The sequence below is a fragment of the Felis catus genome, chromosome C2, assembly GCF_018350175.1.
Source record: "Felis catus isolate Fca126 chromosome C2, F.catus_Fca126_mat1.0, whole genome shotgun sequence".
Lineage (NCBI taxonomy): Eukaryota > Metazoa > Chordata > Mammalia > Carnivora > Felidae > Felis > Felis catus.
In genome coordinates, this window is record NC_058376.1 from 134,403,017 (window position 1) to 134,425,154 (window position 22,138).

Here is a 22,138-nt window from a genome sequence, read left to right on the forward strand (position 1 = left end):
GTCTTTTTTAAAAGTGAGTAACATAAAGAGAATGTGAAACAGATTCTGTCTTTTCCACATTTCTATCTAGAGTTGGCTGTTTTTCCATTATGAAAAGGTGAGAGTTAATGTACAGCACATGTATATCAAAAACTAAAAATATTCACAATAAACTTAAGCAAAACATAAAGGAAAACATCTTAAAATGACATATGTATTTAAAAGTTAGCTGAGTACCTGCCATAGGGTAAACACTTAATAAATATCTGTTGATCAAATGAAGAGATGAATTCAGATTGATTCTACTCTCAAAGCTGATGACATTTTAGAGTCTATAAACAGAGAATTACGCTTTGACCCTCTCCCTACGTTCCCAAACAACTCCACTTAAAGTTTTTCAATTCAGTGAATAGGATTTAAAAACCATCCTTAAGTGTTACTCAAAATATGCCACTATCATAAAACCGCACAGAGACAATGGCTCGTCTTGTTTAACTCAGAACTATTAGAGGTTTGAGGATGGACATCACTATTACCTTGCAAAGGAACACAAGCATGTCAGAATGAGACAGCTGGGGTTTTTGCATTAAGATTTTTGCATAAAATTTTGCACTTAAAAAGGAAAAGTCACTGCAAATGGTTTAAGTCAGTAACCTAAACCAGAAACCAAGTCCCAGATGACAAAATGGCAACCCACTGGACAAATGTATACTTGAGGCCCAGGAAAGGAGACACGTTAAATGATGTTAAATAATAAAGTTTTTTGTTTGTTTGTTTGTTTGTTTTTAACAGGGAAGCAACTAAGAATATGATGAAGGAGTGCTCCTTAACACCTAAACTATTCACCTATAAAAAGAATTCCCTGAAGACCCTACTCAGAGTCAGCTAATGAAGTACTGGTCAGACTCACCACAAAACAGTATATTTCACATATCGGACAAGGATGTAATGTGGGTACATATCAAAAGAAAATGTGAGAACTTTTATTCTTGCCTAAAAAGTAATGCAATAAGCTAGAACCTGCATTTAGAGGGAATCAAAATAAAGTCACAAGAGGCACATGTCATCTTGTTTCTATTGCATCCATAACAGTGGATGCTCCGCAAGACAGAGTACTAAGTAAAGTGACAGTAGACCAAATATCCTCTCAGTAGAGGTGTCCTAAGTGCACAAGTGAATTGATGAATCTTCAGGAGGTATTACTCAAAATGTCTTCCAGCTCAGTGACCAAGGAACTCTTTATTGGAGCATTCTCAATACTGATTGATGCATGCTGCTTCTCTTCTACTTTAAAAACAAAAACAAAAACAAAAACTGTCTGGACCTCAGCTTTGCTGTTAAGCTGCCACATGTTTCTCCTTCCACTCTCCCTTGAACACACTCTAATCAGATTTTGTCCTTTACTGAAACTACTCTTCTGAAATCACCAATGACTTCCCATTGCTAAATCCAACAGTCAATTCACAGTTCATCCATAACTTCATCTTCCAGCAACATTTGTCATAGATGATCATTTCCCTTTCTTCAAATATTTATACCATCTAGCTTCATTAGCTTACAGATATTCTGAAGGCCAAAGAAGTTTTCCTCCTACCTCACTGGGTTTTCCGTCCCTGGACTTCTCTACTAATTCTACTTTTCCTTACCTGTTTACCTAAAGTGTTCCAGAGCTAGAACCTTCAATTTCCTCTAGCTATATTTACTGGACTGTATCAATATAACCCTTTAAAAATACCATCTATAACTGACAACTTCCATGGTCTCTCCTTTATCCCAGACCTCTCAACCTGAACTCTGGTCCAGTCTATCTGTCCTCTTGACCTTTCCAGTTGAATATATAATAAACATCTCTAACTCAACATGTTTAAAACCAAATTCCTGGCCTTCCCCCAAACCCCTTAACACACAGCCTGTATAATTCTCCCCTTCTTCAACAAATGAAACTCCATCTCTCCTATTATTTAGACCAAAACATTACTGGAGTCATTCTTGACTCTTCTTTCTCTCAGAGTTAAAATCTAATCCATCAGGAAATCCTGTTGTTCAAACCACAATCATCTCTCAGCTCTAACCTTCTGCATGGTCCTTCTGCTTCTACCTTGCTCCCTTAAAATTATTGATTTTTTAAAATTTTTTTAATGTTTATTTATTTTTGAAAGAGAGAGAGAGAGAGCACACAAGTAGGGGAAGGAGAGAGAGAAAGAATCCCAAGCAGATGTGGGGCTAGAACTCAAAAACCATGAGATCATGACGTGAGCTGGAATCAAGAGTCAGAGGCTTAACCAACTAATTCACCCAGGCACCCCAATTGTTAATTGATTTTAAATTAACTGTAATTCTTTTAAACAATAAACCAGATGATAATTCCCAGATTCCTCTACAGTTTAATCGCTACTCCTCTCACCTCACTTTGCTACAGCCTCACTGACCACTCTGTTGTTCTGTGAACACATAAGCAATATGCTCACATCAGAGCCTTTCCAACTCTTGCCTTCATAGCACAACCATCTAACCTACTATATATTTAATGCATTTATCTTGCTTCTTGTGTACTTCTCTACCTTAAAACTCAAGCTTAATGAAGTTAAGAATTATCTCTATTTTGTTTTCACTGTGATATCACCTAGAACACTTTTCAGTGACAGCGGCTTCAAAGTTCTCAGGAGGAACAATGGATGGCAGAAAAAGATTAAGTCTTTGATGTTTTGAGAAAAATCATTTTAAATCTAGAAATACCCAGCAAAATGATCAATCAACTGTGAGAATAAAAGAAAAATATTTTATAAAAACAATAAAAAACTATCTAATATGCACAAGTCAGAAAATACACCTTTCACCATTTAACCTTCTGAAAATTTACTTAAAGGAAACCTAGGAATAAAGACGACAATGAGATCCAGGCAATATTGGAGCATATCCAGCAATATAATGAAAAGAAATCTGAGGATGACACTTCAGCAAAAGGCCCAGGAAACTCTGGTTTACTGGTTCATAAAAGTCCAGGATATGTGAGATATTTCTTCAAAGGCAGTAGATAACCTTACAAAAATATTATTTTATCATCAAATATCATTTTATCCAAATTGAATACCTTTTATTTCTTTTTCTTGCCAGATCTCACCAGGATTTCCAGTACTATGTCAAATAAAAATGGTGAGACTGGCTCTTTGTATATAGGGGACATTACCTCATCCATCATAATTACTCACTGCAAAAATAACTCTGATGAAAAATCCAAGTAAAGAACAGTTATGTCCTTGCAAAGGGGGGAAAAGGCAAGTTTGGCCATTCTTGTCTTATTTCTGATCTTAGAAGAAAAGCTTTCAGCTTTCACCATTCATTATGATGTAAGCTGTGGACCTGTCATATACTGCCTTTATCATGTTGAGGTACATTCCCTCTACACTCACTTTGTTGGCAGTTTTTATCATAAATGAATGTTGAATTTGGTCAAATGCTTTTTCTGCATCTACTGAGATTATCATTTGATTTTCGTCCTTCATTTTATTAATGTGGTATATCACATTGACTGATTTGTGGATGTTGAACCATCCTTGCTTCCCTGGAATAAATCCCCCTTGATCATGATATACGACCGTTTTAAGGGGCTGTTGAATTTACTTCTGTTCAGTTTGTACAAGAGTTTTGCATCTACATTTATCAGGAATGTTGGCCTGTAATTTTCTTCCATTGTAGCATCCTTATCCAGTTTTGGTGTCAGGATAATACTGGCCTCATAAAATGGCTTTGGAAATACAGCTGACTCTTAAAACAATGTGGAGGTTGGTCACATTGGCACCCCATGCATTTGAAAATCCATGGATAACTTTTGACTCCCCAAAAACTTTTCTACTAGCCTACTACTGACTGGAAGCTTTACCAATAACACGAACAGTCAATTAACACATATTTTGTATTTATAAGTACTATATACTATATTCTTACAACAAAGAGAGAGGAAAGAAATTGTTATTAAGAAAATCATTAAGATAAAACACATGTACAATATTATATTTATCAAAAAACTCCACATAAAAGTGAATCCACATCAGTTCAAATCTATGTTGTTTAAGGGTCAACTGTATTCCCTCCTCTTCTATTTTTTGGAAGAGTTTGAAAAGGAATGGCATTAATTCTACTTTAAATGTTTGGTAGAATTCACCTGTGAAGGCATCAGGTCCTGTACTCTTCTTTCTTGGGAGGTTTTTGATTACTCAATCTCCTTACCAGTGATTGGTCTGTTCGAATTTTCTATTTGACATGATTTAGCCTTGGTGAGTTGTAAGTTTTCAGGAATTTCTCTGTTCTTCCAGGTGCCTAATTCTTTGGTGTATAATTGTTCACAGTAGTCTCTTATGATCTTTATATTTCTTTTCTTTTCTTTTTTTAATGTTTATTTGTTTTTGAGAAAGAGAGAAACAGAGCACGAGCAGGGGAGGCACAAAGACAGAGGCAGACACAGAACTCAAAACGGGATCCAGGCTCCACACTGTCAGCACAGAGCCCAATGTGGGGCTCCAACTCACAAACTGTGAGATCATGACCTGATCCAAAGTCGGACACTCAAATGACTGAGCCACCCAGGCACCCCTGATCTTTGTATTTCTGTGGTGTCAGTTATAGTATCTCCTCTTTCATTTCTAATTTTATCTTTTGAGTCCTCTTTTTTTTTTTTTTTTGACATGTAGCTAGTTTTATCTGTATTTTGCAAAAAAAATAGCTCTTACTTTCACTGATATTTTCTCTTGTCATTTTTGTCTCATTTTCATTATTTTTGCTCTTTGTTATTCTCTTACCTTACGGCCTAGTTTGTTCTTTTTCTAGTTCCTTTAGGCATATAGTTATTTGAGCTCTTTTTTCTGACTGTTAACATTTTTCACTATGAACTTCTCTCTTAGAATTTTTTTCTGCATTTGATTAGGGATAATTTTTATCATCTTTTTACTTTTCTATATATTCCATCCTTCCTACCACAGCTTTTACTTTTATAATCAGAAAAAAATGCTTGCAATTTTTTAAAGGACAAAAACGATAAATGTGATGGGAAGGGGTACTGAAAGAGATCACTTTGCAAAAGGATCTGGGTTATTCTAAGCTGATATAGAGGACTTAAAAAGTTAAAAATGTGTTAAACCCAGAATGATTTGAAGGCATCAGCATGCACATACAATTTACATAGAGAGAACAAGCAAGAAGAGAATAAAGAAATATATACTTAACTATAAGGGATGGTTCTATCTAAGGTTTATCCCTTCTTCAAATTTTGAGATATGACCATTTGTACCTGTGTTCTCACTATAGAAGAACCAACTAAGTGCTCTGGTGTTTCCCAGCAGTTACCCAGCTTTTTGACCACAACATGTGATAGCTTGTAGTGAATATAGAGAGAGATGAGAAGCATGGAGAAGACAGATAAAGGGCAGCTTGACTGAGATAGAAACCAAATGGATTCCATTTACTTCCCAATGAGTCAGTCATGAGCAAGTGATGTAAAGTATCACGGGTGATGATTTACACACAGGTGATGTAAAGTATGGTTTCTGAAATTGCAAAGGCAATCCGTTACTAGACAGGGAAATAAATTTAGTTATGGGAAGCAGCATGTAGTAAGAGAAATATACAAAGATTAGAATAGAATAGAGCACTGCACACATTTCAGGTAGCTAGGGTAAAAACTATTCCAGCTTTTGTTTCACTTTCATTGGTACATTTATGCCTGTGGAAATTGGCTCATAAACGTAAATTTTATTCCTTACAATGGTTGTGTTAAAATAGATGTGAATTCCTCCTATCTGAGACACCTTCAACTCTAAGTTCAATAATTCTAGTTTTGCTACTCCTTTAACAAATTTAATGAAGGTGGCGGGGAGGGGGACAGAAAGAGATATGGATACCAGAAAGCCTTCTATATGGAATGTGCTAAAAGTACGCTGGCAGGAAAACATTTTTTAAGGCCCCCTATGAAGGCTCAGTTAAAGGAGAAGGAAAACAATAAGGGAAAGGGTAAGGAAAAGATTGGAAACTGATGACTAGACAGATGTAAGAAGTGGAAAGAAAGTAATCAGGGAACTCTGAGTAACTGTTAGAGAACAACATCATTCCCTGAAAAAGCCTACAATCTAAATCTGGCAGATTGTGTAAACGCACGTGCACGCACGCGCGCGCGCACACACACACACACACACACAAATGAATCTACAGAACATATTACTATAATAAGGATATTTTATTGATAAGTGTTTATGTCCCCCCCAAAACTCACATGTTGAAATCTTAATTCCCAATGTAATGGGAATACACGATGAAATGGGAATATAGATTATAAGGGTGGAGATGTGGAATAAGCTTAGGAATTCCCTGAGCTTGCAGGGGTGAGTTAACAAGGCATACAGAAATAGAAAGTCATAGGATATACACACCCAAGTTTGGGTAAACAAGCTTAGGTAAATAACATTAGGTAAATGGGGCAAAGGCCCCCAGTATAGGACAAAGGTATAGGAACAGGGAATCTCAGGAAGAAAACATCCAAGATGAGGTAAACAAGATTAGGTATTCAGGGCAGAAAGGCCCCCTAACTTAGTATAGCAGAAAGCTGCTTTCGCAGGAAGGAAGGACCAAATTAGGTAAACAGGTAAATAGGGCTACAGACCACAGTGGGGCAAAGTTGCCCAGAGCAGAGCTAATTAGCAAAAGAAAGATGCCTTGCTGACAGTGAGGTAGCATGCTCAGGCTTTCTTGTCCCCTAGGCCAGTTTAGGTAAACAGAGGTGGGGCCTCTCTTCTGCTGTAAACAACCGTCCACCCAGATTTTGTTTTGTATTTACCCAAACCTCTAACACCACATATCTCCAAAACCTTCTTCCCCTCCCCCCACCCATGAGTTCATGTTCATGGTTTCGTTGTCTCTTTGTGCATGTCCATCACACTTGTAAGCCTTCTGATCCTCATAAAAACAGAGCAAGGACTCTTACTGGGGACTTTTGTCTCCTCCCAGGACATTAGCCTCTCTCGCATTTTTAGTCCTGCATCCCACTTTCTTGCTGGACAAGAGAGGACTCCAGACCCAGAGTCTATGACAGGTGGAACCCTCATGAATGGGATTAGTGTCCTTATAAGAAGAGACCTTAGAGAGGTTTCTCACTCCTTCCACCATGTGAGGACACACAAAGAAGATGGTGGTCTGTGAATCAAGCACTGCATCTGCTGGCACCTTTATCTTGGACTTCTCAGTCTCTGTGAAGACTGTGAGAATTGTTACAAATAAATTTCTGCTGTTGGTAGGTCACCAAGTCTATGGAATTTTTGTTACAGCAGCCCAGAGACTAAGACAGATACTGATAGCATTCAATTTTTAAAGGTACATTTTGAATAAATATATGCTTACCTTTCAGGAGATCTTTATTGATCCAGAAATCTAACTGACACCTGAAAATGCATGCTCTAATCTGAAGATGACTTCAGATTCAGTACAACAGAGTTCTCCAAATACAAGTCTTGGTTGGCAAACAGGAAGCAAAGAAGAATGAAGAAATAGAGATCACTTGAGTTTTCCCTCAACCAAGCTTCTGACAAAGAAGCAAATACCTAGAAAAATAAATAAATAAAATAGCCTCACACATTCCTATCCCAAAAGGAACCCTGAACCAAAGCAAACAATAAAAAGGCACGCTGAAAAAATTTAGGTCATACTATTTTAAGCTTTTGGACAAGTGTTAGCCTACTCACTAATCACTCTTTCTATCATCTATTTTAACTTCTGGAAGAAAGGAACCATTTTATTTTACTTAAAATAAATGGTACTACAAAAACTTTAAATCTAAAACACCTCCATATGAAACAAATCACGTTACAACTTCATTTCATTGACATGAAAGTGTTCAAATAATAAACACGCTATTCTAATACATAGTAAAATAATACCAAGTACTAAAATTACAAAGAATAAAAAAATGGAAAACTGCCTTTTGAAAACAAACATGGGGAAAAATTCCATTGAAAAGGATTCCAAACATTAATAAAATGTCAAATTCAAATACTGATGTATCAGTGCAACAAGTAAATGTTATTTGTGATGTAAAAAGTAATTTCCCTAGCTTTTTTGCATAGAGAAAAAGAAAAATGTCTTATCACCTGTAATTAATATTCTTCCGTAAGTCATATGACACAGATACAATCTACATGAAATCTGCAAGAATGACAACTGACTTTCTTAAATAGCTATCTAATGTAAGTAAAGAACCTCTTAATAATAATATCAAATTACTAAACATTACTATCACTTTCCTCTAGATTTCATTCTATATAGTTTACTCCCTATAACCTGTTAGAACTTATTAGTAGCTCAACATATGTACAAAAGGACAAAAGTAATTAGGTACTATAATGTGAAACATAAATCAATACCACAGAACTGAAAAGCATTATGACAATAGATATAACTGAAACCTACTGAGATTCAAAAGAAATTATTTAAAACACATTTTAGCATCATATGCTATTAAAACCAAGTAACAAAGTATGATTTGTAAAGAACAGATGAACGTGGCATTGACCTCTAAACAGATGTCCAGAAACTTTTATGCTCTTGTATTGAATACAATTCATGTTCTGTTTGTTTGATAAAGAGAATGATTTATTATGTTCTGATGTAGCATTTCCTTATTTTAACTTTCAATCTTATCTGAAAAATTACCAACAATTCATTTCTAAATTATACAATATATGTGTGAAAGATACCTAAATACAGTCTACACCTCCTTGGACAGTAATATAGTCACACGCTTTTTCTGTATGGTTGAGCTAAAAATTGCTACATGTCTCCATTTCTTATCTTTCCTTTGTAAAAATACAGACCATTTTTATTCTATGGGTGGCTCTTTAGAATGAAGGACATTCAAATATCTTTCAACTATTCCAATATATGTGTATTTCACAAATGTGTTTATATAATAGTTAATCTATATTGTCACACTACTGTGTCAATACTATTCAGAGAATGATGGCTATTACTTCATAATGGCTATTCACAACCAAAGAAAAACTGCTAATATAATCAGTATCCTGAGTAGTTATAATTTGTTTTATTTCTAAATACATACTTTACACTCAGGTCACTTCTACATGTCATACATTGCTCCGAAAGTAATTTACTTTCTTGCTCTGACAGGATATATCCAATGAAATATTTTATTGGCATACCATCAGAGAAACCAAAAAGGAGAAAAAGACCTACAAGGCAGAGTTAGCTAACAGAGGCTTTATCTCTACAGTAATACTGTATGAAACTAGACTTCTTCAGCCATCTATATGCAGAGAAAATGTTTACCATTAGTCTCACTGAAAGGATATACCAGTTCTTTTTCTAGTTATCCTCTATGGAATTGCATAAATATTGAGAAAATCTAGAAATAGACATACACATGCACATATAAAAATTATTGTCAGTGTATAAGTTACTGCTGCCCTGGGACTGCAATAATTTATGTAACATCTGTTTTCATATTTTTCTAATTTTTTTCCTAATTAACATGCATATTTAACGCATAAATGCTCAGACCACCTCGTTTTTCTGCTGACTGTGCCTCTTTATTTTTGAAGTTGTGCACTCCTAGGGAGAATTCAGGAGAGATGGAAACCAAAATCTTATTCAAAGCACTAATTTTAAAATGTAAACAACAGTACTAAACCAACTTCCAAGAAAATACTAAAGTCTTAAGAGTTTTCAGAATAAAAGTTCAAGCTGCCAACAACAGTCATGCACTTAACTTGAGGTCCAAATACCAACGAGCAACACAGAAGCTTAATTCCAATATTATATTAATCTTCTTGATTCCTTTTTAATTTTTATAAAAGCTGAGAAACCTACTATAAAATCTATGATCATTTGACTTTGAAAATTCTGGTAGCATTTTAAAATTGTTATGCCGTAGGCAACAAACATACATGAACACGTTCCATATGGTAAGCATCAAGAAGTATGTAACCAGCTATATGTTTTTGAATTGTAAGCTTCCGAATCCTGTGCAGATGTGAGGAAAGGGGGAAGTTTTGACTCTGAAGCTACATTCAAGTACAATCAACTTCTGAAAGATCTTAATCTGTACTGGGAAATTTAAAATTCAAAATACTACTTATCTTTATTTTTAATAGAAAAAGTAAAATTAGAGGCTGATCAAACAAATGCTACAATAACTAAGGTATTCCCAAATAACAATGTTTAATATGCCAACACTGTGACTCCATCTGTACTTACCTCACTTTAGAATTAAACACTTTGTATTTTAATTGCCTAGTTATGTATTTCAGGCAGTCATTTATTACTTCTCATCTGTTGTCAGGGCTGTTCTAGGCCTTTGTAAACACGGAAATTCTCAACCCTCATAGAACTTACATTTTACTTGGGATATCAGACAGTATCCAATAACGATGCAAATACGTAACTGTAAACAGAGATCAATGCTATTAAAAACAGGGGAAGGGGTAAGCCATGAGATTTAATAACAGGAGATTTGATTTAGCCCAGAGGTCAGCAAATACCTAAAGACTACTTAAGATGAGATCTGAAAAGTATGGGGCAGTCTAGGAACAGCAAGTACTAAGGTCTCAAAGCATTATGAGAAAAGCACATTCTGAGTCAAGAAAGAGAAGCAGAAGGGCCAGTCACAGCTAGAGAGGGAACGTATGTGAGACAAAATGGGGCAGAAGAAGTCAATAAGGCAAAATTACCACAGGGATTTAAATATAGTATCAATCAATTACACATTAAAAAATTACCAAATTTGGCTGAGTTATGGAGACGAGCAAGAAAGGTAAAGGGGAGGAGTTAGGCGTGAGGTGACAGATTAGACTAAAGTGGTGGTGGTAAAGATGCGGAGAGAAGGCAGGAAGATTTATGGGCTAACAGAAGAATTTGGTGAAAGATTCAATTTTGTGGAGAATGAAGTTGGATAACAATTCCATTCAGTGATATAAGGAAACCTGGAAGAAGATCTGCTGTTGGAAGAAAGAGACCAAATTACACTAGGGCATATTAAAGGATTACCTGTTGGAGATGTCTTGCAGGGATTTCAATGTAAACATCAGAGCTATAATAGTCTGGAGATTTAAGAAAGGTCTGGGCTAGAATCAAATTTAGAACTTACTAGGATATGGGTAGCAACAGCAACAAAAAAGGCACCTACATTGCTTTTCCCCCCTGAAAAATTCCCTACGCACATGTTGTATCTTCCTTGTTTCTAGCTATCATACCACATTGGAACAGAAAAAAATATATACTTCATAATGTGACAAAATCATATAGCTTGTAAATGGTTAACTTCATAAGGCATATATGCCTTACCTTAAGTTACTAAATAATTGTCATCATTTACTGAAATGCCTACTTGGGTTAAAAACTACTAAAAATATGCTGAAGCATTCTAAAAATGTGCATCAGGTCATTAATCCTCACAATAACCTTAGAATTGAACAATTATTGAGCCTACTTTTTAGATGCAGACACCGAAGTTAGGGAAGTGTTAAGAGTTGCTAGTAAAGCCAATAAATGAGAGAGGCACACTTCCAACCCAAGCATATCTGAATCCACAGCCCATTTTCTTTCCACTAAAAAGGAGGGTAGCAGGTATCGATCTTTAAAATAAATTTACCTCAGTTTCAAACCTGGCCCCAGAAGACCACTTAAGCTCTCTTAAATATCCTCATCTGCAATTCCTACCTTGCTTGGAAATACTGACACTTCAGGGAACATATAAAGTGTGTATCACCATTCACATGATCCGTCACCACAGGAGCCACAGTTGAGAGAGGGCTTAGAGCAGAAACTAAGGCTGACACTGAAAGTTTGGGAAATTTCACAGCATAGGTCAGGGCAGGTCATCAGGTACAGTACCTCGGCTCATCCTTGTTCTTCCCCTCATGGAGGAAGAGTAGTTTCCATCAAAAGAGCAGATGCTAATATGATAAAAGCTGTAGGTGGAGAGTTCAGCAATGTTTCTAAAACATTACAATGCATAAAAATCACCAGAGAGGTTTTTTTTAAGTTTATTTATTTATTTTGAGAGAGAGTGTGTGTGCATGCATGAGAGAGGGGCAAACAGAGGAAGGGAGAGAGAACCCCAAGCAGGCTCTGTGCTGTCAGCACAGAGCCCGCCTTGAGGCTCGATCTCATGAACCAGTGAGATCATGACTTGACCTGAAGTCAAGAGTCAGACGCTTAACCAACCAAGCCATCTAGGCACCCCCTGAGAAGCTTCTTAAAAATGGAGACTGCCAAGCAGATCTTCTCAAGGATTCTGACACAGAAATGGAAAAGATGCCCCTTCAAGCTTTCTAAAAGATATCTACCTACAGCAACCACTTTCCATTCTTTAGCGTGTGTTTTTTAAATTATTTGTTAAACATATATATTTTTTTAGTCCAATTAAATTGTACCCAACTTAATATAAACATTTCAGATATTTTTCTCAACAACTACTGTCAAGGTTCCTTCCCAATGGAAAGAGGGATAATAAAACAAAAGTAGTTTTAACGATACATAAAATGCCTCCATCAAAACTTATTTTCCTTAATATAGATTTTAGTCTTATGATTAAAACTAAGTCATCTAGGGATATATATGTCAAAAGACATAGGAATGTTTAATTAAAGGAGATGAATGGTTCATAAAGAACATTTTGTCACAAAAGTTAACCTTTGGTGAAAAAATATATATATATATTTGATTAAAGAATCCTGTACTTATGTAAGAGGGTCTAATACAGTAATAGTTATTCAAAAAATGGATAACGAGATTACATGTAACCCTGTCAAGTGACACCAATGAAAACTAATATATACTGGTACCAAAGCAGCATTCAAAAAAGAAAATGTCTACTCTATTTCCAGACACTTCGGATCACTTAAAAATGAAAGTATGTCTATCTTTCCTTCTACATGAACCACAGCTGTCACTGTGGAAGCATATATTCCAATCATTGTCCCAGCGGCTCCCATCAACTTGATCTACTGGTGCCCTGAGTCAGGGCTGCCTTAACAACATTCTAGTGACCTAAAGGTTCTAACAAATTCCATGGGGCACATGTGTGGCTCAGTCAGTGGAGCATCCAATTCTTGATTTTGGTTCAAGTCATGATCTCAGAGTCATGGAATCAAGTCCCACATCAGGCTCCATGCTTAGCATAGAGCCTGCTTGAGATGTGTTCTCGTGTTCTCTCTCTCTCTCTCTCTCTCTCTCTCTCTCTCTCTCTCTCTCTCCCTCCCTCCCTCCCTCCTTCCCCTCCCTCTGCCCCTTTCCCCAACTTGTGTGCACATTCTCTCTCTCTCTCTCTCTCTCTCTCTCTCTCAAATAACAAATTCCAAAACTCCAAACTTTCATCCAAGGCTAACTGAATTTATTTTTTTTTTATTTTGAAATTTCAAGATGGATGTTGTTAAGACATATTATCTGTGAAGCTAAATATGGGCAGTTAAAATTTTAAGTTTATGACATAATATCTCCTTGTGTTTTTATGACTCAAAGAAAATACCCATTCAGGTTTCTGTTTTTGATCCCATGATTTACATCAGGACCATGATAGGGAATAGAAAACTAAAGATAATAAAAGTTGCTTGAAAAAGAACTTCAGTAACAATAACATTACTACTATACTGTGCTGCTGCTATTTACATGGTATATCTCATTTAATGTCTCCTCACCTCCACCCTAACCACTCCCACTTAAAACAAACAAACAAACAAAAAAAAAAAACAGGGGCACCTGGGTGGCTCAGTCAGTTAAGTATCTGACTCTTGATTTCAGCTCAGCTCATGATTTCACAGTCATGGGATCGAGCTCGTCCTCAGGTTCTGCAATGACAGCGCTGAGCCTGCTTGGGATTCTCTCTCCCCCTCTCTCTACCCCTCCCTGACTTGTGCTCTTCAGCACATGCGGTGTCTCTCTCTCTCTCTCTCAAAATAACAAAAATTTAAAAATTTAAAAATTTAAAAAAGCTAAGAGGAGCTTGAGCACACTAACTTGCCCAAGATCTTATCATTAACAACTGGTAAAGCTGGGATTTGAATCCATGTGATTGGAACCCAGAGGCCACATGGTCTTAACCATTATAACATGCTATATTAATTTAAAGGCTATATTAAGTGTGATTTACCTGACCATTACTCACTCTGTTCATGAAATCCCTTAACTCTATAAACCTTTACACAGCCAAAAATCCCGAAAGTACTGACACAATATAAATCTTTCTTTCTGTCTTTTATGGTAAATGAAATGCTTCCACACTGTTCTAATAACAAAGCATATCTTTGCTTCCTAAATGACTCGTCATCTTGAAACAGCATATAACATTATTTTCTCACAGTCATGCTCATTTTTACTAACCACAGTCGGTACCAAGTTAGATCCCACACTACCAGAAGCTCCAGGCAAGACAGAAACCAAAGTATATACAGTGCAAGAAAATAACTTTTTGTGATTTAAAGATTATATCTTCTACTATTTCTCTTGGTGCCAACAAGATAACTTTTCTTCCCAAATCTTGGTTACATTTAGGATTCATTTAGAACCAAGCTCTAAGTACCAAGTTTGAATTAGCTTTAGAATAAGAAACAGATCAGTCTCAATCACTCTGTATATATAAATAAAGCAAAAGAAGCCAGTCAATTCTGAGAGTTGCTTTGGGAACTTGGGGTTCATTCCAATCCTGAAGATCAGTCTAAATGCCCTGAGAAAAGTTAGAAAATTCCAGGAACTGTGGTTTCCCTAAGAGAGCTGCAGATTCAACCTGACTCCATGGGATGAAAAATTCCATTAAGCTTTAGTCTTCATCCATTTCCTCCAGCAGACATACATGGGACTTTTCAAAGTACACATCTTCCACAGTACAATAAGGAAGTAAACATATTTGTAATTAAAGTACTCCCTTCTTTTAAGTGTGTTCCTGTAACTAACATGAAAATAAGATTTTTGAAGAAATTATTTTAGATTAAATAAGCTGAAAGTTTAAGCATTGTCCATAATTTTATTTTGTATTCTAAATTCTCAGTTCCAGACTAATTAAATTATTCCACATCTCATTAACTACTCCTCCTTATGTTATTCCATTTGTTTCAGAGTTCCTTTTTTTAATCTGTTGCCTTTTTATAACATTACCTGTCACCTTTTATCCATGAACACTGTAATTTATCCTGTTCAAACTATGCAAAAAGAAAAACTCAAACCATACTTGATTATGCTGGAGGAAAGTCTGTGAAAATATTCTAGAATTCTGGGGAAGCTTTAATTCTCAGAAAACAGAAGTGGACGAAACTAATTATAATAAGAAAGAGAACAGATAATAAGTTAGCTCTACAAAGGACTCAATTATTTAAGATTTATTTTTTCTGCTGCGTGGCTCATGACTTTCCCATCACTTACTTCACTACCAAACCACTGTTCCTTTATTGATCTCACTACCTATTAGTTTCTTCTCAAAAAGAAATAAAGGAAATCTAAACTGGATAATGTTGGTGATCATTAGCAGCATAGAAAAGTGGCTGAATCAATTATCAGCCACTTGGTATTTTTGAAAGATAATTCCAGTGGTGGTGTAGAGTACTAGCAATGAAACTGGCATAGTAGCTTCAGAAATGGGAGGACTGACAAAGAATATGAGAAAAAAATGGTGGCACCTAGACATAAAAATGGAAGAAGAGAAATAAACTTAGTAAATTTCCAAGGTTTCTAATTTAGGAGTTAGGCAAAATGTTTATACTATGAAAGGACTAAAAAAAAGTAGGAGGGGAAGGAGTAAGAAAAAAGTTAAGAGAAAAAGCACATACTATATCACTTCATATCTATAGCTATCTCAGTACCTCATACCCCTAAAAATGTATGTTTCTCTGTGAATAAAAAAATGGATGAAATATCTCAATTTTATTTTTGTTAACTTTTATAACATTAAGTAATTTGAATTTGCTTACTAACATGAAGTTTCTTATTTCTTTCTTTTTTTATTTTTTTAATATATGAAAATTTATTGTCAAATTGGTTTCCATACAACACCCAGTGCTCCTCCCAAAAGATGCCCTCTTCAATACCCATCACCCACCCTCCCCTTCCTCCCGCCCCCCAACCCCCAACAACCCTCAGTTTGTTCTCAGTTTTTAAGAGTTAACATGAAGTTTCTAAACTCACAACTAATTCCATAACTACTTGAGACTTTTTTTTTTTTTAATTTCCTAGATTCTAAACAACACTGCTGAAAGCCTAGAAGTGTCTCCAATTGTAACTCTTTTAAAAGTTGCCAAATTGTGGTCTCTATGATTCACCTAATATCTCACTTCGAGCAACTAACAGGTATAAACAATCCAGCTGAATTTTAAAGTTTGCATAAGGTTACTCGATCAGTAGTAACACTCCAACAATATAAATACCAAAAGATCATACCTGTATTAGTGCTTTCGGTATCCTAACTCAAGAAAACAGCAGTAAATTAATTTACTTTTGCTACTCAGAAGGATAACTTTTTAAATGTATTCTTCAAACCACTTAAAAAATATTTAAAGATTCCAGGCAAAATGATTATTATGGTCTAATATTGCAATATGATGTATAAAACTAAAAATATTCAAAATCCCATAAGAAACCTGCTGAGGTTAAAAGATTATAAGTTGGGAAAATGAAAAGAGGAAAATCATAAATATAATAAATGCTGTATACCAAAACTTTTGGTTTTATAACCAGAAGGATTACAAAGTTATTTCAAAAAACTACTGTTTTCTATTTTGAATGCTGGAAATTCAGCAAGCAACTGGCTATTACTCTCCAAGGACAGAAACCCAAATAAGGCACCCAAATCTTATAGGATATTAAAAAAAAAATTGCCCAAAGACAATCTTATAAGAAATGATGCTCAAAGTCTTTTGTGTTTATCTTTATAGTAATTTATCTCATCCAAGCTAACAGATAGGAGATGTGACAGTAAATGCATGATTAACTACCACACTCCTTACAAGCACAAATTTTAAAAAGGCTTGTTGGGGGCACCTGGGTGGCTCAGTCAGTTAAGCATCTGGCTCTTGATCTCAGCTCAGGTCATGATCTCGTGGCTCATGAGATGAAGCCCCGTGTGGGGCTCTGTACTGACAACACAAAGCCTGCTTGGAATTCTCTCTCTCCTTCTCTCTCCGTCCCTCCCCTGCCCATGTGTGCACCATGTTCTTTCTCTCTGTGTGTCAAAATAAATAAATAAACTTAAAAAAAATAAACAGGCTTGTTGAAACCTTCAAAAAAGCTAGTAACCCTATTAAAAAGGACACACTCCCCAGCCCTCTATACTGGTCCTCTCCTTGCCTAAGTGACTGAACACCAGACCACCTTCCAGAGCAGTATTTGTGGAAGAAAAAAAAAAGCCCTAAAGACTAGGTTACCTAACCTAAAATTGTTTCTGCTTTTAAAATATGATGGCCTGGGGCGCCTGGGTGGCGCAGTCGGTTAAGCGTCCGACTTCAGCCAGGTCAGGATCTCGCGGTCCGTGAGTTCGAGCCCCGCGTCGGGCTCTGGGCTGATGGCTCAGAGCCTGGAGCCTGTTTCCGATTCTGTGTCTCCCTCTCTCTCTGCCCCTCCCCCGTTCATGCTCTGTCTCTCTCTGTCCCAAAAATAAATAAACGTTGAAAAAAAAATTTTTAAATATGATGGCCTACAAATTCACTGAAATAATATCTTTCATTGAAAATACTCAAAATGACCTTATCTAAAGACTATCAATATGTAAAACTTACGTTTAAACTTTTAACTGCCTTTCTGAGCAACGCCTGATGATGTTAATTTCTCAGTCCATGATACTTGGGGTGGGAGTGAGGTTGGGAGGAGGATGTCCTAAAAGAAAGAGTCTTCTTTGTGTTGCAAAAATGTCATTTTGTTTAATTCTCACAATAGCTATATGAAAAGTCCTAATATTATCATTACTCCTACTTGCTCTGCAGATGAAGAAATGTAGGTATGGTTAACTAGATTTATTTAATATCACACTCTTAATAATTAGTATTTAAACTCAGGTCTGTAACGCTCCACAAGCCATGTCCTTTCCACAACATCACAATGCTTTCAAGTATACCTGTGAGTAAGTAATGTAAGTCAAAATCATGTGGTGAATTAAAGTGATTCCTTTATCTCTACCTCACCAAAGTACCTTGGAAACCTACCATCAAAAGTGATTAAGTGTGTATCACCTATGACCGTGGACCATGGACCACTGAAATCTGTGATTCAGGAAGCTCAAACATCAGTTTCTCTCACTTTATTTTCACTCTGAAGTATATTATCTCTTGTATTCAATACTACAGAAAAGAAACATCTCTCAAGCTCTGTGCTTCAGTGGTACACACCGATTTAGGATTAAACTCTCTAAACAACAAATTCTTACTTTTCTTTATGTAACCTTGATAGACCATACATACATACATAGTTGCAAATCAGACTTTTTAAAAGGCATCCCTTCTCAAATGTCCCGAAAGTAGTGTGCAGGTTGGCCAAAGACAAAATACATCCTGAGCCTCATTAGTATAAATGTGCAATGAATATAGATAAATCCCAGAGTAAGTCTTCAAATACAAATTATCATACTCAGAATAAATAATAATAAAACTAGAAAATTCAGATCCAGAGTTGACATAACCAATTAAAAAGGGTTCCAAAGAAATTATTAAAATACTGCCTAGAGGCAATTCCAGAATTTCCTTATGAAGAACTCATCACTCTTGACAGAGGGCCAGACTTCTTTTGACACTTAGCAGAGTTTCTCAATCAGAACACGTTTAAAACGAGACAGGAAGTTTCAGAATAAGCCACTTCTGGCTCTTGCAGCAAAGGAATAACGTTGACCAGAAAACAGAGCTCTACATGGCAATAAGATTCGACCATGTATGTGTTATGTTACGTATAAGTTACTTTCAGGAAATAGATTGGTAAATCATTTTCTCAAGTATGAGAATTTTAAAAAACTAAGTTCTGGGGCGGCTCAGTCCGTTGAGTGTCTACCTGGGTGGCTCAGTCCATTGAATGTCTGACTCTTGACTTTGGCTCAGGTCATGATCTCATGGTTCATGAGTTCGAGTCCCACACTGGGCTCTGTACTGACAGTGCTGGGGATTCTGGCTCACTCTCTGTTCCTCCCTGCTTGCTCTCTCTCTCTCTCTCAAAATAAATAAAAATAAACTTAAAAAAACACTAAGTTCAAAAAATTCTGTAGTTTATTTTCTTTTGATTATTATTATTCTAATTTTACCCTCAGTAGCTTAGACTATTTTGAGCTGTATTTAACAAAGATTTGGTGCCTAGAAACCACTTAACATAAGTTTATTAATTTCCTAAGAGCCATATTTTCAGTTCAATTTAGTCTCAGATTTCCGCATACACAAAACATCCACCTTTAGATTGGTGCAGTTCTCTTCCAGACTAATATTTCTTCTTAAACAAAAAGCTCTCATCAGAGCAAAAACTCTTCACAAAGCAATGGAGCTGCATTTCCTAATGGACTGGCCTTCCCAGCTTCATACAATTAATAATAGGAAGGTCACAGTTCAAGATGGTAGGTAGTAAGATCCTGAACTCACTTCCTTTCATGGACACAACAATTTAGAATCACATTTGAAATAATTCCCTATAAAGAGGACATACATACTGGATGAAAAGATCCTCCACAATAAGGGAAAACACCAAGATGGGTAGAAGGGGTAGAGATAAAATATTGCTAAGTAATAAACCACACCCCAGGTGTGGTGCTCCATAGACAGGAGGAACCTCAAAGGTATGGAACTTTTCCCTGAGGTGTAAAAGATTCAAGCTCCACATTGTGCACCCCAACCTTTATATCCTACACAGAAGAGACAAGACCTCAAAATGCCTGGCTTTGAAAACCAGCAGGGAGTATATCCAGAAAAACTACAGAACTATAGGGAAAGGGAAACCAACTCTTAAAGGGCTCACACACACAGACTCACTCAATCCAGAAACCAATGCAAAAACACCAGATTTAAAAAACAAAACAAAAAAAAAAAAACAAACTAATAAAAACAGTGCACAAAACATAGGTAAAAGAGATCTACTTTACCAATCTCAGAGCAAGCACCAGAGAGGCAGGAGGGACTGAGACACTAGCAGTAGCCATTTTTGCTAGTTTATTCAGCCTTATCTCCAGCACTGGAGAGTGCCATTTTAGAATCCTCCCTCAAGACTGCTAATGCCAGAGGATGGTGCCCCACTAAGAAGCCCATACAACCCAGCAGCTCAGCCAGACCCTGCAGCTGACAGGATGATAACTCTGCCTAACAGTATGCCTGTAGCAACTGCGGCCCTGTCACAACAGGGGGGCACATGCGGCCCACACAGGGAATACCTCTGGAGCACCGGGGCAGATTGCATTTCTGGGCCCCACAGGACAACTCCTACATAAGGCTGTTCCTTCAAGACCAAAAGATGGCTGAACAACCTAAACACAAAAACAAACACAGACTGGGCAAAATAAAGAGACAGAAGAATATGTTCCAGTCAAGGGAACAAGATAAAACCTCAAAAAAAGAAATAAACAAAATGGATATAGGTAACCCACTCAATAAAGAATTCAAACTAATGGTCATAACGATATTTACCAAACTCATGAGATGAACAGATGAAGACAGTAAGAACTTCAATGAAGAGATGGAAATGATATCCATACCAAGACACCTCATACTTAAAATGTCAAAAATTAAAGATAAAGACAATCTTAAAAGCAGTAGGAAAAGGCAATTAGTTACATATAATGGAACCCCCACAAGACTATCCACAGATTCTTCAGCAGAAACTTTGCAGGTCAGAAGAGAGGGAGCATGATATATTTAAGTGCTAAAAAAGAAAAAACTTCCAACCAAGGATCAAAGATAATCTACCCAGCAAGGTTATCATTCAGAAGTGAACGGGGTATAAAGAGTTTCCCAGACAAGAAAAAGCTAAAAGAGTTCACCACTACTAAATTGGCTTTATAAGAAATATTAAAAAGACTTCGCTAAGCATAAAAGGAAAGGCCGTAACTAAAAATAAGAAAATACCTGAAAGAAAAATATATCACTGGTACAGGCAAACACATAGAAAAGGCAGTGGATCGACCACTTATAAAGCTAGTGTGGGGGTGCCTGGGTGGCTCAGTCAGTTAAGTGTCCAACTTCGGCTCAGGTCACGATCTCGTGGTCCGTGAGTTCAAGCCCCACGTCGGGCTCTGTGCTGACTGCTCAGAGCCTGGAACCTGTTTCCGATTCTGTGTCTCCCTCTCTCTGACCCTCCTCTGTTCATGCTCTGTCTCTCTCTGTCTCAAAAATAAATAAACGTTAAAAAAAAAATTAAAAAAAAAAAAAAAGCTAGTGTGAGAATTAAAAGAAAAATTAGTAAAATCACCTGAATCTACAATAATTAGTTAAGGGATACACTAAATAAAAAGATGTAAAACATGACATCAGAAACAAAACACGGTGGCAAAAAAGAGTAAAAGTGTAGTGCTTTCAGGATGCTTAGAACTTAAATGACTACCAACTTAAAACAGACTGATGAATATATAGGTTGTTATATATGAACCTCATGGCAACCACAAACCAAAAACCTATAATAGATACACAAAAAATAAAGAGAAAGGGATCTAAATGTAACACTAAAAAAAGTCATCAAATCACAAGGGAAGAGAGAAAAAAAATGAAAGGAACAGAGAAAAATTACAAAAGCAACCAGAAAACCATTAATAAAAGGGAAATACATACCAATAATTATTTTCAATGTAAATGGATTAAATGCTTCAATCAAGAGACATAGGGACTAAATGGATTAAAAAACAAGATCTATCTATATACTGCCTACAAGAGACTCATTTTGGATCTAAAGATACACACAGACTGAAAGTGAAGGGATGAAAAAAGATATTCCATGGAAATGGAAACAAAAAGAAGGCTGGGGTAGCAATACTTAGTATCAGAAAAAAAGCAGGCAGCAATATTTACATCAGGCAAAATGAACTTTAAAGCAAAGGATGTAACAGGAGACAAAGCAGGGATTACACACATAATGATAAAGGGATCAACCCAACAAGAAAACATATATAATACATGTAAATATTTATGCATCAGAGGAACACCTACAGAAAAAGCAAATATTAGCAGACACA

General features: G+C 36.2%; 1 protein-coding gene across 10 annotated transcripts in view; it reads right to left on the bottom strand.

Moving 5' to 3' along the window:
* Window positions 1–22,138, bottom strand: part of TBC1D5 (TBC1 domain family member 5) — a 545,542-nt gene that overhangs the window by 400,405 nt on the left and 122,999 nt on the right. For 5 of the 10 annotated variants that reach the window (XM_045037659.1, XM_019810742.3, XM_019810741.3 and 2 more), the window contains one exon: window positions 7,363–7,562. The exons of the other annotated variants lie outside the window; for them this stretch is intronic. The gene's annotated coding sequence lies outside the window, so the exon portion shown is untranslated. The remainder of the gene's footprint in view (window positions 1–7,362; window positions 7,563–22,138) is intronic. 10 annotated transcript variants of the gene reach the window in all.